Consider the following 13983-nt stretch of genomic DNA (forward strand, 5'->3'; position numbering starts at 1 on the left):
GGACTAGAGGCCAGGAAAAGGAGAAGCGCACGGTGCATGAGGACGGCGAGTGCAGCACAATGTCACGGACATGCGAGGATAGGGTGTTAATGGGCCTGACACCGACGGCGTCCGCGGGGCACGCGGTGACAGCGACCCGTCGTGTGTAGCATGGTCGAGCTGGGCACAGTGCCTGGGACTTGACATCCACTCAGGCTTTCTAAGCACTCCCTAGTACCCAAGGCTAACTTTTCCTAGGTGTTCTTCTTTCCTTGCCTTCCTTGTCCACAATATGCGCCAACCTTTGTATGAAGTGAGATCGCAACATACATGCTTCCTCTAAATCCACCTCCTCTTATTTACTTTGAGAGAACACTATTTCATCAACATGTTGTAGATTTTCCGTTCAAACACCCTAATATTTGTATCAAAAGTGGTATGGCGGTGTAACTTGGTAAATATACTTGATCAACAACCTCGATACGAGTGCGTGTCGAGCAGCGTCACCATGTGGCAGTTGTTTCACAGGGGCCCTCGGTTTCGTTGTGACACCATAAGCTATTAACTAAGCAACTACTACCAACTTACTTGCAATGAAGACGGTGGGGTCATAGACCACAGAATTAGAGGAGTATTGCAAGGGAAGATTCAAATAAGGGTTCATTTCGCAACATGGGACAAGGACTTTAAATACAACAACAAATTTGATTTAAAGAGATTCAAGCGTTCTACTAGGACACCCACAAGTAGTTGATACAATGTCCTATGTTATCCAATCACGGTTAGTCTACTCACACCCGAATGGTAATTTCTCTTGTAACCCACTTAACATCGCCCTCGAAAACCCTAAGCATGTCTAATGAGACTTAAGGTAGATGGACGCAATAACACAGCGAAATAAATAAAATACATATTCCGAACGGTTATACAAGCACTTACTCTCCCATTCTCGACACATCGTTCACCTTTCCTACGATCAAACTACCTCAACAACTATGGACGAAATACAACAAAAAGATTACAATACCGATGGACAACGACAAAAGACACTACTAACTATGGGTACATTATCCCAAGGCAACTAATCTACTTTGGACCGTGCATCTTCATTCCCAGGCTCGACAGATTCTTCTACCACCCTGGCTATAGATCTACCTCCTCTCCTGGCAATGACTGAGTGAGAGGAATCAAGGGTTCTACTTCTGACACTTTTGAGGGTGGAGGTGCTGGTAGTACTGCAACACTGGTTCTCCTTCTTTCTGGTGGGCGGATAGGGATCCCCTCCACGATCAAGGGATCCTGCCATTTAGCAGCCAGCGTCCTCTGCTTGGCCTTGGTGACAAGGAAGGCCTCTCCCAACTAATGGGCATGTCGATCTTCAGCCTCCTTCAGAGCTTCTGACATGGCAGTCTCTTGACTCTCAGCGGCTACCGCACTAGCATGCGCTTTGGCAAGCTGCACCTGGAGCATCCTAGAGAAGATCTTGGCTTCCTCGGCTCGTCGAAGGCACTTACTCAGCTTCAAGGCTTGCCGGTCATATTGCTCATCCAGAGTAAGCAGGCACATGGTCAAGTGCACTACAGTAGGACTATCTTCTTGCACATCCCGCCCTAGCAAAGCCTCCATGCGAGCCCTCCATGCCTGTCGATTCTTTTCCAAAGGTGGAAAGAACCTCATGGGGGTATGGGCAATGGGCTCTTCATAGATCTGGCAAAGGTACCGCAAGGCTCTGCATGCCATAGCCTGGTAGGTGTCGACAAAGCAAAACCCAGTTGTGGTAATATTCCAGGCTTCAGTGATGTCGGGGAACTCTTCACTTTTCCTAATATAGACGGTAACTTCACAACGCTCAGTGCCATGCTTTTCATACTCACAGCCCTCATACTCAGGACGATCTTTGACTATGAGCTTTTGCATAGTGGCATACAGGATCTTGGGGAAACCCTCAATGTTTAGGCTATAACTACTAACCCAGGCTCCTACCATCGCTGGCGGTGGTTGCAAGGAAGGATTGAGCGAAAAGCTAGATCAAAAGGAAAAGCTAGGTGAGCTAAAGTGCACCGAGTGTGGTAACAACGGGTAAGCCAGACCCTGCTTATAAAGGCAGAGCGGTCAGTGGTCATGGCATGATCCACCAAGGTTCTAGCATGAGATCACTATAAATGAATTGACTGAATTTTTCGCGTGTTCGAGGCGAGCAATGTCTGAGGCCATTAATGACTAATACGACTGCAAGACAAGGTTCCGATAAGAGCCTAGAAAAGAGTACGGGGAGACACGGGTCATGAAAGGCATGAACCATAGGCGACGCGAAGCACAAAGCCATAAGGAACGAGCGCCTCTGCATGCATGGGTGTAGATGCAAGTATGGTAGCCGTAGTAATGGTGACCAACCCCAACCACCGACCACCTCAGGAGCAACATGCACACAAACCAAGTCATGTCTTAGATGCATAGATGCATGTGTAAGTACAAATGTTCTTGCATGGTCGATGAATCATTTTCATCTGATGGTAAGGAGGAGAGGCATTAAATGTGTTCACCTGCCTAACTTGTTTTTATCTGATGGTAGCATGGAGGGGAGGCATTAAATGTGTCTACCTGCCCAACTTGTTTTTATCTGATGGTAGCATGGAGGGAAGGCATTAAATGTGTCCACCTGCTTTTGACCCACCCTGCGTAGGTGAAGATGTCTAGTGCTTTTAAATTTACTGAGTGAATTTCTGGATAGCTTAGGGAATGGCCTCAGACACTACTCGTCTTGTGCCCATAAAAATCCTACCGCTTTCCTTTTATTGTTCTCCGCGCTAGACTAAATAGTGGACTATGCTAGTCCCAATGACTGCTCCTCCATTACAAAAGGCCTAGCCTAGCCACTTGGTACCACCACTCGGTGTGTCTCAGCTCACCTAGCCTTTCTCCCAAGCAAGCTTCTCGCTCGATCCTTCCTTGTAACCATCATCCACCAAGGATGGTAGGAGCCTGGGTTAGCAGCTATTGCTTGAACACTAAGGGTTTTCCCAAAATCCTATATGCCACCTTACAAAAACTCAGAGTTAAGGATCACCCCGAGTATGAGGGTCGTGAGTATGAGAAACATGGCACTGAGCGATGTGAGGTCATCGTCTACATTGGGAAGAGTGAGGAGTTCCTTGATATCACTAAAGCCTGGAATGTGACCGCAATCGGGTTTCGCTTTATCGACACCTACCAAGTTATGGCCCGCAAAGCCTTGTGAGATCTTTGTTAGATCTATGAAGAGCCAATTGCTCATACCCCCATGAAGTTCTTTTCACCTTTGGAAAAGAATCAACGTGTATGGAGGGCTCGCATGGAGGCTTTGTAAGGGCGGGACACACAAGAAGATAGCCCAACTGTGGTACATCTGGCCACATATTTGATTACTTTGGATGAGCAGTATGACCGGTAGGCCTCAGAGCTGAGGAAGTGCCTTCGCCGAGCTGAGGAAGTTGAGATCTTCTCCAGGATGCTCGAAGTGCAACTCGCTGAGGCGCACGCTAATGTGGCAGCCATAGAAAGTCGTGAGACTGCCATGGCGGAAGCCCTAAAAGAGGCTGAAGATCGGCACACCCAGCAGCTGGAGGATGCTTATCTTGTCACAAGGGCCAAGCATAGGATGCTTGACACAGAAAGGTAGGAACCCTTGGTCTTGGAGGGAATCCCTATCCACCCACCGGAAAGAAGAAGAACCGGTGTTGTAGTACCACCAGCACCTCCACCCTCAGAGGTATCAGAAGTAGAGTCCTTGCTTCCCCTCACTCAGCCACCACCATAAGAGGAGACAGATCCTTAGCCAGTGCAGAAGAAGAACCAACTGAGGCCAGGAATGAAGCCGTTTGGTCCGACGAAGTAGATGAGTTGTCCTAGGGGACATGTACCCATAGTTAGTAGTGCTTTTCATTGCCATCCTCTAGTGTTGTAATCTTTCCACTGTATTTCATCCGTAGATGTTAAGAATCATCGGGTCGTAGGAGCCAAACGATGTGTCAAGAATGGGAGAGGGAGTGCCTGTATGTTGTACTCGTATAAGGGTGTTTTGGATGTGCATTTTGCTTTATCCGTTGTGTTTGTTATGTCGATTTACCCTTAGACCTCGTTAGACTTACTTAGGGTTCTCGAGGCAAAAATCAAATGGGTTACAAGAAAAGCAACCATTCAGATGCAAGCAGACCAGCTATGATTGGAAATGAATCGCAAAGGAGGTAACAAATTAAAGCCGCCTTTTCACAAATCAAAGACCTCCCACTAACATGGTGTAGGCTTTCATTTTCAAGTTGTACGTTTGACCTAAGACCGCATGCAAATTAAAGCCACGCGCACCCCCAGTGGCCACTCATCCGTGCTCCTTTTCTCGCACATTGGTGCCATACTCTCAGCGTCACGCCGCTGTCTCTTCTGCATCGCCACCCACCGCACGTCGCACCACCACCCCATGACACCGCTCATGATGTCACCTCCATTGGCCCGATGCTGCCGTTGCTGTCCCCCACAAACCTGATTCCCTAAGCCCCCGATGTTGCTCAGTATCGCTGATAATGGCGCATACCCACCCTCTAACCCCATTGTCAATCGCCTATAAAACGCCCCCTAGCTCCCCCTTCACAACAAGGCACTCCACACTCAACACTAATCACCCGCACAAGCCCCCTATTCAAATGCCAACCTATTTCAACATTTTAAGAAGAAGCCTAAGATAAATGCTACAGGCTGAAGACTATCGAAGAAAACATCAAGCATGAGCCATAGTACATTGTTAGAAGCAAGAAGCTGACACTCTCAAGATGTGCTTAGATGAAGATGAGGTCACCATGACCATGTTTGCTATCCTAACTCCTACTATGGTGGCATCAATCATATTGTATATCCTTGTAAGGCGCCCGCTACCCTACGAGAGGCCTTGAGATAGTTGTTGAAATAAGAAGAGCTGAATAAATATTCAAGCTTTGTGGATCTATTCAAATTTCAAGGGCATAGGGCCTATCCACAACTTGACTACGCATGACTAAGTTATTTCTTACATTCACCAAATAAATAGCGGCGCAATTCCTATACCAGCTATATTGTGATGCGAGGTCATTTGCAATTGTCATTGTGGTTAAGTTTTTACGTACCTAGCATAGTATCAGTGCTGGGTATCCATGTGAGTTCCTTGTTAGTAATAACTAAATAAAGTTCATATAGGCTACACTTTAACATTTATGAGGGATACTATGGTGACTATAATATGCAATACTACTTTTACTCACTCTACTGTGGGGTATCATTCTATGTGGAACCGTTTCAGGTGGTAGTACTTAGACCATATATATGCCAGCGATAATGCATTTGCATGGTTATATGCCTGCTACCACCATGTCCTCCCATACTTTGAGGTTAATGGGAATAAGGAAAAGAAAACGTCTCAGAAGATCAGTACAGGTGATGGCTTTGCTTCTTCAGAAGGCCATTTTTCATCTAGAAGGTTGGTTTCCAATCTCGTTGCCCCCAATAATACTTGTTAACCTGTATGTGTATCCTATGTAATCTTATCATTGTTTCAGAATAATTATTTTAATATTTTCTTTTGTGCTGGTGTCTCTGATATCTACACAATACACAATTTCCTGAATTTGTCACAAGATAGCTCTGAGATTCCTGTAATGTTGCTTCACCTGTAAAAGTGACAAATACTTATACTGATGCCCTATTGGCTGGCTTAAACTTAGTCATGCCTATCACTTATCTGTATTAACCTTTATTGTAACAGTTTGTATCCAAGCTAAATAGTAAAAAACAAATATAAAATAAAAGGTTTTGGTAACCCACCTGAGTCTGCCAATTATTCAATGGTTTGTGTGATCTTTATTTTCCGTACTCTTTGTCAGATAGTGAGAAGCTCTAAGTTATGAACTCATTTGGATAGACCAAAGTTATATGTTCCATTAGGACCACAAAGAGCTTATACACCTTCAAACTTACACTTAAATTTATACAACTTCCAATTTATATGGTGGAGCATATATTCCTTTCTCGAACACGCAGGGGAGCTGCGTATCATATTAAAAAGAAAAGAAAGAGTAATGCAGTAGCAAAGCCAACACTTCTATTCAATCCAATACATGGCTATGCACTATATAGAATAATAACTCACCAATGTAGCATTAGAAATTAAAGCCAAATATTAGGCAGCAACAAATCTAAAAATACCAACCAAACAGAATACATGAGGGTAGATCCACCTGAATGTTGTAATTGAATGCTATTGTCTTTGTTTAATGCTAAGATGGGCAAAGGCCTAAAACTCTAAAAAATACATGAGGGTAACATTAGTTGTGAATTGTAATATACATGCACAATACAATTACATACTGCTGGGGAAAAACGATTTGAAATGAATGTCATTTTTTTCATAACGATACAGTACAATCAGGCAGTAACACCGATGATGCCACTGGTGTCTAGTAGGTACAAAGTTACATATTTCACATAGATGCAACATAATTTACCGTTACTGAAATTTCACAAATTAAATGTGATTTTCTATGTCACACTTTCATATTTAAATGCAAGCAACTCCCTAGGAACTAAAGCAAACTGTTGAGGAAGTGTCATGTACTGGCTTCTGCATCAAGTGTACTTCTGACTCCATCTTGAAATGAGATTGGCTTGGTACCAAGAATCTGGGTTAGCTTGGTGTTGTCCATGGATACGTCTAGTGGAGAAACTACCCCTCGATTAACCTGGCCAATAGGTAGATGTACCTCTGATTGTAGAGGGTTTGGTGGCCAGCGATTGCGCTGCGACCAATGAGTAATAAAGCTTTGCTCTTAAAAAACTTCTTTACAAAAGACAAATATCATAATTCAGGACCCTGACATCCACCCCTATGTAAAGCCAAGTGACAAGCTACCCAAGTCAAAGACTAATCTCCAGAAAATACTTTGCGGGCATTATGCTTATGCTTCTTCACCTTGCAATGAGTTTTTAGAGCGATATAAGAGTAGAAAGCCCAGGATATGAGAAATTAAAGCCCATGTGTTAAAGAATTCAAGGGTGTTTGTGGTGGACTACGTTTTCCCTTAGCATTCTGCATATATGTCAAAAAAATGTTAAAGACACAGTTTTGGGGATACCATAAAAAATAACGAGCAATCACAACATGTCAACATTAAAGGTCAGCATGAATAATGTTGCACCTTTGGAGAGTCGTCGTGATCACCATCTAAATTTGCACTATCATTCTCATCACTGGAATCCTGAACATCATGTCACACACAAAAAAAATGATCAAAAGAAAGGTAACATCCAGTGTCAGTAAAATGTAATCAGTGCACACGGAATGGGCTTAGATCCATGGACTCATCACTCAGTGCCAATTTTAATCATGAACAAGGTATAGTTTCCAAGATCAGCCGTTAGACATGCACTTCAATAATACTATAAACTGGCTGGCACTTGGTTGTTCACTGAGTTTTTTTTACCGATGTCAACAGGTATTCTAGAAGAACAAGAGAAAGAACTAAAGTATTCAGAAAATAGCAGTTGTGTCATAGTTCAACACTTCTACAAACGTCATTATCGCTAGATTCACCATCTTCTGAATCAATGTAGACCAATGGACACCACCAGACCCTCTACAATCAGAGGTACTCTCAGTGCAGACCAATGCTACAAATGTAGTATTAACTTTGAGTAACTTTAAAAGCATCTAGATTCACAAACAACCAAAATGGTCATAGAGTATGACAACTATCCAAAATCTAGGCATGTTTAACCTATAGCTGATGCAAATCATAGGAAGAGGCGATGAGGCTAATTTTAACAAGAACAACACAGGCATAATTCTTCAATATAAATTAGACGCTTACTATTAATTTGCAGTGCACATCATATATCAACTATGGAACCCACACAATATCAGAATTGCAAACATAGGCTAAGATGCCTGAATCAGTCATCTAGTAAAAAGAGAGCATAGGCTAGCCTAATTTCATTGAGCAAACTTTCCCATTCACAAATCATTTTCTCAGTGGCCTAGTGAGAAGTAGATAGCTTTTAATGAACTAAGAACAGACAAAAAGAACTTACTGGTTCTAAAATGTCCAAGATACGCACATTATATGATCACGACACATCTGTTGCAAGATATGCACATTTGAGATAAGTCAGTTCAAGAAAAGGGGAAAATAACGGAATAAGGAGCTATCATAAACAACAGCCAAATATTATCATTGACTAATATTCTCATCACTGCAATTTCTAAGATGATTCAAACATTTCACATAGATGTACATGATTGATATAAGGCAAAGGAGGACTTGCTGGTTCCCAGTTCAAGACACAGGAGTGAACATCTAAGAAGACAGAGGACCTCTCGCACTAGCAGAAGACCATAATTTATTACCACTTGCACTCGCAGATGATGAACACCTAAGAAGACGGAGTCGCAGAGAAGTACCTACAACTCTCGATGATACTATCATTGACTAATATTCTCATCACTGCAATTTCTAAGATGTTTCAAACATTTCACATAGATGTACATGATTGATATAAGGCAAGGGAGGACTTGCTAGTTCCCAGTTCAAGACACAGGACTAAACCTCTAAGAAGACGGAGGACCTCTCGCACTAGCAGAAGACCATAATTTATTACCACTTGCACTCGCAGATGATAAACACCTAAGAAGACGGAGTCGTAGACAAGTACCTGCAACTCTCGATGATACTATCATTGACTAATATTCTCATCACTGCAATTTCTAAGATGATTCAAACATTTCACATAGATGTACATGATTGATATAAGGCAAGGGTGGACTTGTTGGTTCCTAGTTCAAGACACAAGAGTGAACATCTAAGAAGACAGAGGACCTCTCGCACTAGCAGAAGACCATAATTTATTACCACTTGCATTTGCAGATGATGAACACCTAAGAAGACGGAGTCGTAGAGAAGTACCTGCAACTCTCGACAAGCAGCACTGAGATCTGGTGAGGGGAACGCCGCACGGCCTAGGGTGGGGCAGTGAGCACAGCTCCATGTGGCCTCACGAGGGCCGCCGCCGCGTGGCCGGGGCTGGGGTAGTGAGCTTGACTCTGGGCTGCTAGGCGAGGCCTCCATGGCGTGGACAGCGAGATTCGCAGCGGCAAAAACCCTAGTCGGCCGGATTAGAGCAGGATACGACGCCATGGTTCCCGCTGCCCTCAACCAAGTTGTCGTAGATCCTGCCCCCCTCGACCGAGCTGCCATAGATCTAGCCCCCTTGATCGAGCCCATCCTGGCGACGCAAATGGCGGTGCCCATGCTGGGATCCAGAAGCAGCCACCACTGGGATCCGGCCGCCACCGCTGGGATCCGCCCGCCACCACTGCTGTCACCCACGCCGGGATCCCGCCGCCCTATGCCCTTCGCTACCGCTTGTGGCTGTGGATTGGAGAAGAGGAAGGAAATGAGAGGAGAGAGGAAGACAGAGAGCAAGGAGAAAAGGAGAGGAGATAGGAGGGAGCTACGTTGGCGGACTAGCAGGTCGGCGGCGGCGACGAGAGAGATGGGGAAGACGAGAGATACCCGAGAGACGAGAGAGTAATTGGCATCGTGGGGATCCAGCCATGCTGGGGCCCTGGGCGCTCCGGCAGGATGGATGCCGGTGTTGGTGAGGAAGATGAAGACAAACCTGGGCCTCCCGAGCGTGGGGGGTCGTCCACAGGCGTAGCAAGGGTGGAGCATCGGAGCTGGAGCGGGCGCAGCGCGGGCACAGGCGATGGAGAAGGGGGCACTATGGGAGGAGGAGGAGCGGCGGCACAACGGAAGGAGCGAGGCAGAAGAGGATTTAGAAGAATGTGCGAGGAAGGCGCGGGTCGATGGGGATGGGGATTTTGTTTGGTCCCTGTGTATGTATACGATGGGAGGGGGATAAGGTTGATGTGGGTTGGCCAGGTTGGTGTGCCTTGGTGGTTCCAGAAGCCGTGATACATGGACGGTGACTGTACATGAAGGACGAAGGTACAGAGGGGCGGACGGTTCACGCATGTGTCCTGTAGATCTATATGGATCTGTGAGAGGGAAGCAAGGAAGCACTGTCAACCCCAACCACCGACCATGCATGCATGCATGCAAAGCAAGCAAGGCCCCAGCAGCATGCACGCAAGCGTACTCGCATGCGTGCCGACCACCATGCTAGTTAGGCACCAACCATGCATGCCGAGAATCCACCGTTCCCTGCTACGCGCCACCGTCTATTTGTGTGCCGTGTACAGTCACCAGGAAGCCCTACTTCATTGAATGCGTTCAGTTGCTTGATCTATCTACTGCCGAATTCACGGAGGAAGACCGATTGTGACGTGCTTTATCTGAGCCATGAAATTTCTATCTAACGCACTAATTAAACAGAACGTACGTGAACACTCTGGCCTTCATATCTTTAATATAGCCTTTCAAGTTTTGGCCCCAGCAGCAAGCAGAGTCGTCAATACAATAGGGATCGGAACGACACGACGCTGCGGCAATGTAACAAACTCCATCTTTTGCTCGTGCCGGCACGGCAAAAGCTGGCCAGTGAGGGTCACTTGGCACTGCACCGCGATAGTGAAGGCAAAGAGAGGGTAAGAACTTGGACGGTGCCGCTCCTCGCACGTTCGCGACGTGCACCTTATTTCCTTTGTCGCTCAACCCTAGCTAGCTAGGCTCCAAACTAAATGATATGCGAGCAAAAATATTCTAGATCTGGTGCTGCATGTCGTCGTACTAACAGAGACGTGTCTGCTATAATCTAGTACTAGCAGCAGTATGCCAGTATGGCAATAATCTGGACTCTCAGAAGAGTGGAGATTCTTCTCAACTGGCGGGCTGTTCAGGAGGCCGTAAACGATCGTAGATTATTTATTACTGGTTGGTTTGATGTGAGAGAAAAACATTGTTCCCGGCTGAAAATTTACGATCATTTACGAGCAAGCGAACAGGCTGTAGGATTGGAGTACATATGAAAGCTATTGTTTTGTGGTACAGCCAAAGAGCATTACACCAACACATCGGTTGAATAGTCACTACATGGTAGAGCTGCAGCCATAGCACCCCTCCAATAGTGTAATTAAGAGCCAAGACAAACCAGTTCTTACATGAAAGATAGCGTCTTGTATACTTTTTTTTTGCGGGGTGTAGTCTTGTATGCATAGCTAAACATTTTTTATGATCTTCGCATGGAGACTGCATGGCCAAACATGTAAGGAAAAAGAAAGACAAACCTTATAAATGCTCACAAAAATCAGAAAACATCTGGTCATCAGTTCATTGGACTCTAATGATCATTATTAGAAATAATAGACATTGGATCTATTTTATTTTCTAAAAATACCCATTATTTACTATTATGAAAGCTAATCAGGATGCTATGTTGGGCGCAGCGGCGTGGTATGGGACGCGCTTTGTCAACTCAGTGGCCATTATTGTGGTGGGTTGGTGTGCACTGTCGATAGCTAAGCTAGTCTCTATGCTAGTCTCGACGGTGAGAATGCCTCTACACTACCATAGAATAGGCAATCACAGACAGACTATCACTGCCGGTTCGTGGTTTTAAATTGCAGAGATAGTACAACCGACACAGTGATAGACTGCTTTTTGCACAAGAAAACATAATTTTTTCATATGAAGTTGGATCAAGATAAGCTTTATACCAAAATTGTAGAGTTCAAATAAATCTAAAATTTTGTAGTTGACAATTTTTTTAATTTGAGATGGTTTATATATCCAAATATTCAAAATGAGTTCACCTATCATATTTGATATTGTTGACAATGTCGAATGGAGACAAACTCAACATCGAAGTTGTAGTATTCGACGAGATATATAACTTTGTAGTTAACAACTTTTTCATTCTAGATCATTTAGAGTATTAAATGTATAATATAAGATTCATAAATATGTAATTAAAAGAATGACATCAGTTGTATGATCACAAGTGTTGCTTAGCTTAGATGGTATGGACGCTTGAGAAACGTTGAGGTTTTGAGTTCAAATCCTGAAAACACATTAGGTGTTGTTATCCTCCTTGGAGGATTGGTATCTGACATATTCTAACTGCCTATTAGGTGGAAGTGAGGATGCTTATATCAATGGCCTTGGTTTGGTGGTAAGAGCTTCAAGCAGTAGACGGAGTTTTTCTTTTCTCTCCCCTTATTTTGAATTTGACTCATTTGGAGATTAGAGAATACGCTATGAAAGGAGGATTAGTTTGTTGTTTTTCTTTGGTACATCATAGTTTCTAATGTCTTGGCTACATGTTTCATTCTTAAAGAATGTGCTCCATTTTGGCAATAATTATGGCACGATGCGTCCTTCGTTAGAAAATGTATGAAGCTAGAAACCCTCCATTATCTAAAGAATTGCATAATGATAATTATTTAACTATGTGAGAACTACCTATCTACTATCTATATTGGTATGTATGTCCAATTGTTTATCTTATTATGCAATTTTGTGCATGTCTCAAGTCAAATTTTCAAAATTAGTATGGAATATGTTTGCATTCATATTTACTGCTACAATGCAAAGTTTAAACCATCTAATTTATCGTCTACATTGACTAAACGCGAAACAAAGGATGATCCACCATCTAGCGCTTAGTGTCTAGAAAAAACACTGCTAGGGAGGATTGCAAATGCATATGATTTCCCTTGCACTACCACAAAAAATATTTTAGGAGACAACATCTCTGATTAACAGAGATGGGCACATCTAGAGACCTCATTCACAAGCCTCTAGGCAAATGCTCGCCTTTGAAATTTATGTACAGAGGCAGGCGTCCTAAGGCGGTGTCTCTGTTAATCATTGATTAATAGTTGTTAATCATTTGGTTAACAACAGTTAATCATTATTTAACAGAGGCAGGCGTCTTAGGATGCCCGTTCTAAAAATCTCTATTAACAGAGATAGCTATTCTAAGTGTTTGTCTCTAAAAATCCATTTTCAAGGGTGGACATCTTAAGCTGCCCGTCTTTAAATATAGTTTCATCCAAAAATATAATTCATAAATTTTTCATATGAAGTAACATGAAGACAATCTTTATACCAAAATTATAGTTCTAGACGTGATCTACAACTTCGTAGTTGAGTAGTTTTTTATTTGAAACTATTTGGAGTCTGAAAATATTGTTTAAGTTCATAGATTTTAAAATTTTAAAATCCAAACAATCTTGGTCTAGACCAAAGTTGTAGTAATCAATTCAATCTATCACTTTGTCGTTGAAAAGTTTTTTATTTGAAGTCGTTTAGAGTCCCTAATAAGTGCTTTAATTTCATAGATTTTGAAATTCAAAATTTAGAATTTCTAAACAACCTTGAGTTTTCACATAGTTAACACTATAGTTTTAGTGGACCTGATCTACATGTTTGTTGTTGATAAGTTTTTGATTTGAAGTTTTTTAGTGTCTCAAATAGTTGTTTCAAATTCACATATTATGAGATTCAAAATTTTGTATTATTTTCAAACAATCTAAGATGGAGACACATACTATACTAAAGTTGTATTGCTTAACAAGATTTAAAACTTTGTAGTTGAAACTTTTTTCATCAACTTTCAATTAGTAGCCAAAATATTCAATATAAGATTATGAAATGTTGATATAAAAAGATAGCATACTATGCAAAGTCACAAATAAGTGTGTGGTGTAGTTTAGCGAGGTGTTATTGTTGTGCAGTAGGTCGCAGGTTCGGTAGGCAGTCATTTTAAGGTGTTTGCCTATATTAATACAATCGATTTATAGAGACGGTCACACACCCGCCATGGGATATGGACGATTAACTCTAACCATTTGTGATAGTAATGTTGGTCCCCTCATCTTGATCCCTCTCGAATCATCACTGTGACCAATATCACCAAGTCTTCCATTAACATGAAAGAAAAGAAAATTGTTTATGAAGAACACTTGTTTAATAGCTTATCAGTAGCATAGTCATCTAAATCTACATGCCACTACACACTTTCCCTACAACTAAAGACAAATGACTT

The sequence above is a fragment of the Miscanthus floridulus genome, chromosome 18 (genome assembly GCF_019320115.1).
Source record: "Miscanthus floridulus cultivar M001 chromosome 18, ASM1932011v1, whole genome shotgun sequence".
NCBI classification, from domain to species: domain Eukaryota; kingdom Viridiplantae; phylum Streptophyta; class Magnoliopsida; order Poales; family Poaceae; genus Miscanthus; species Miscanthus floridulus.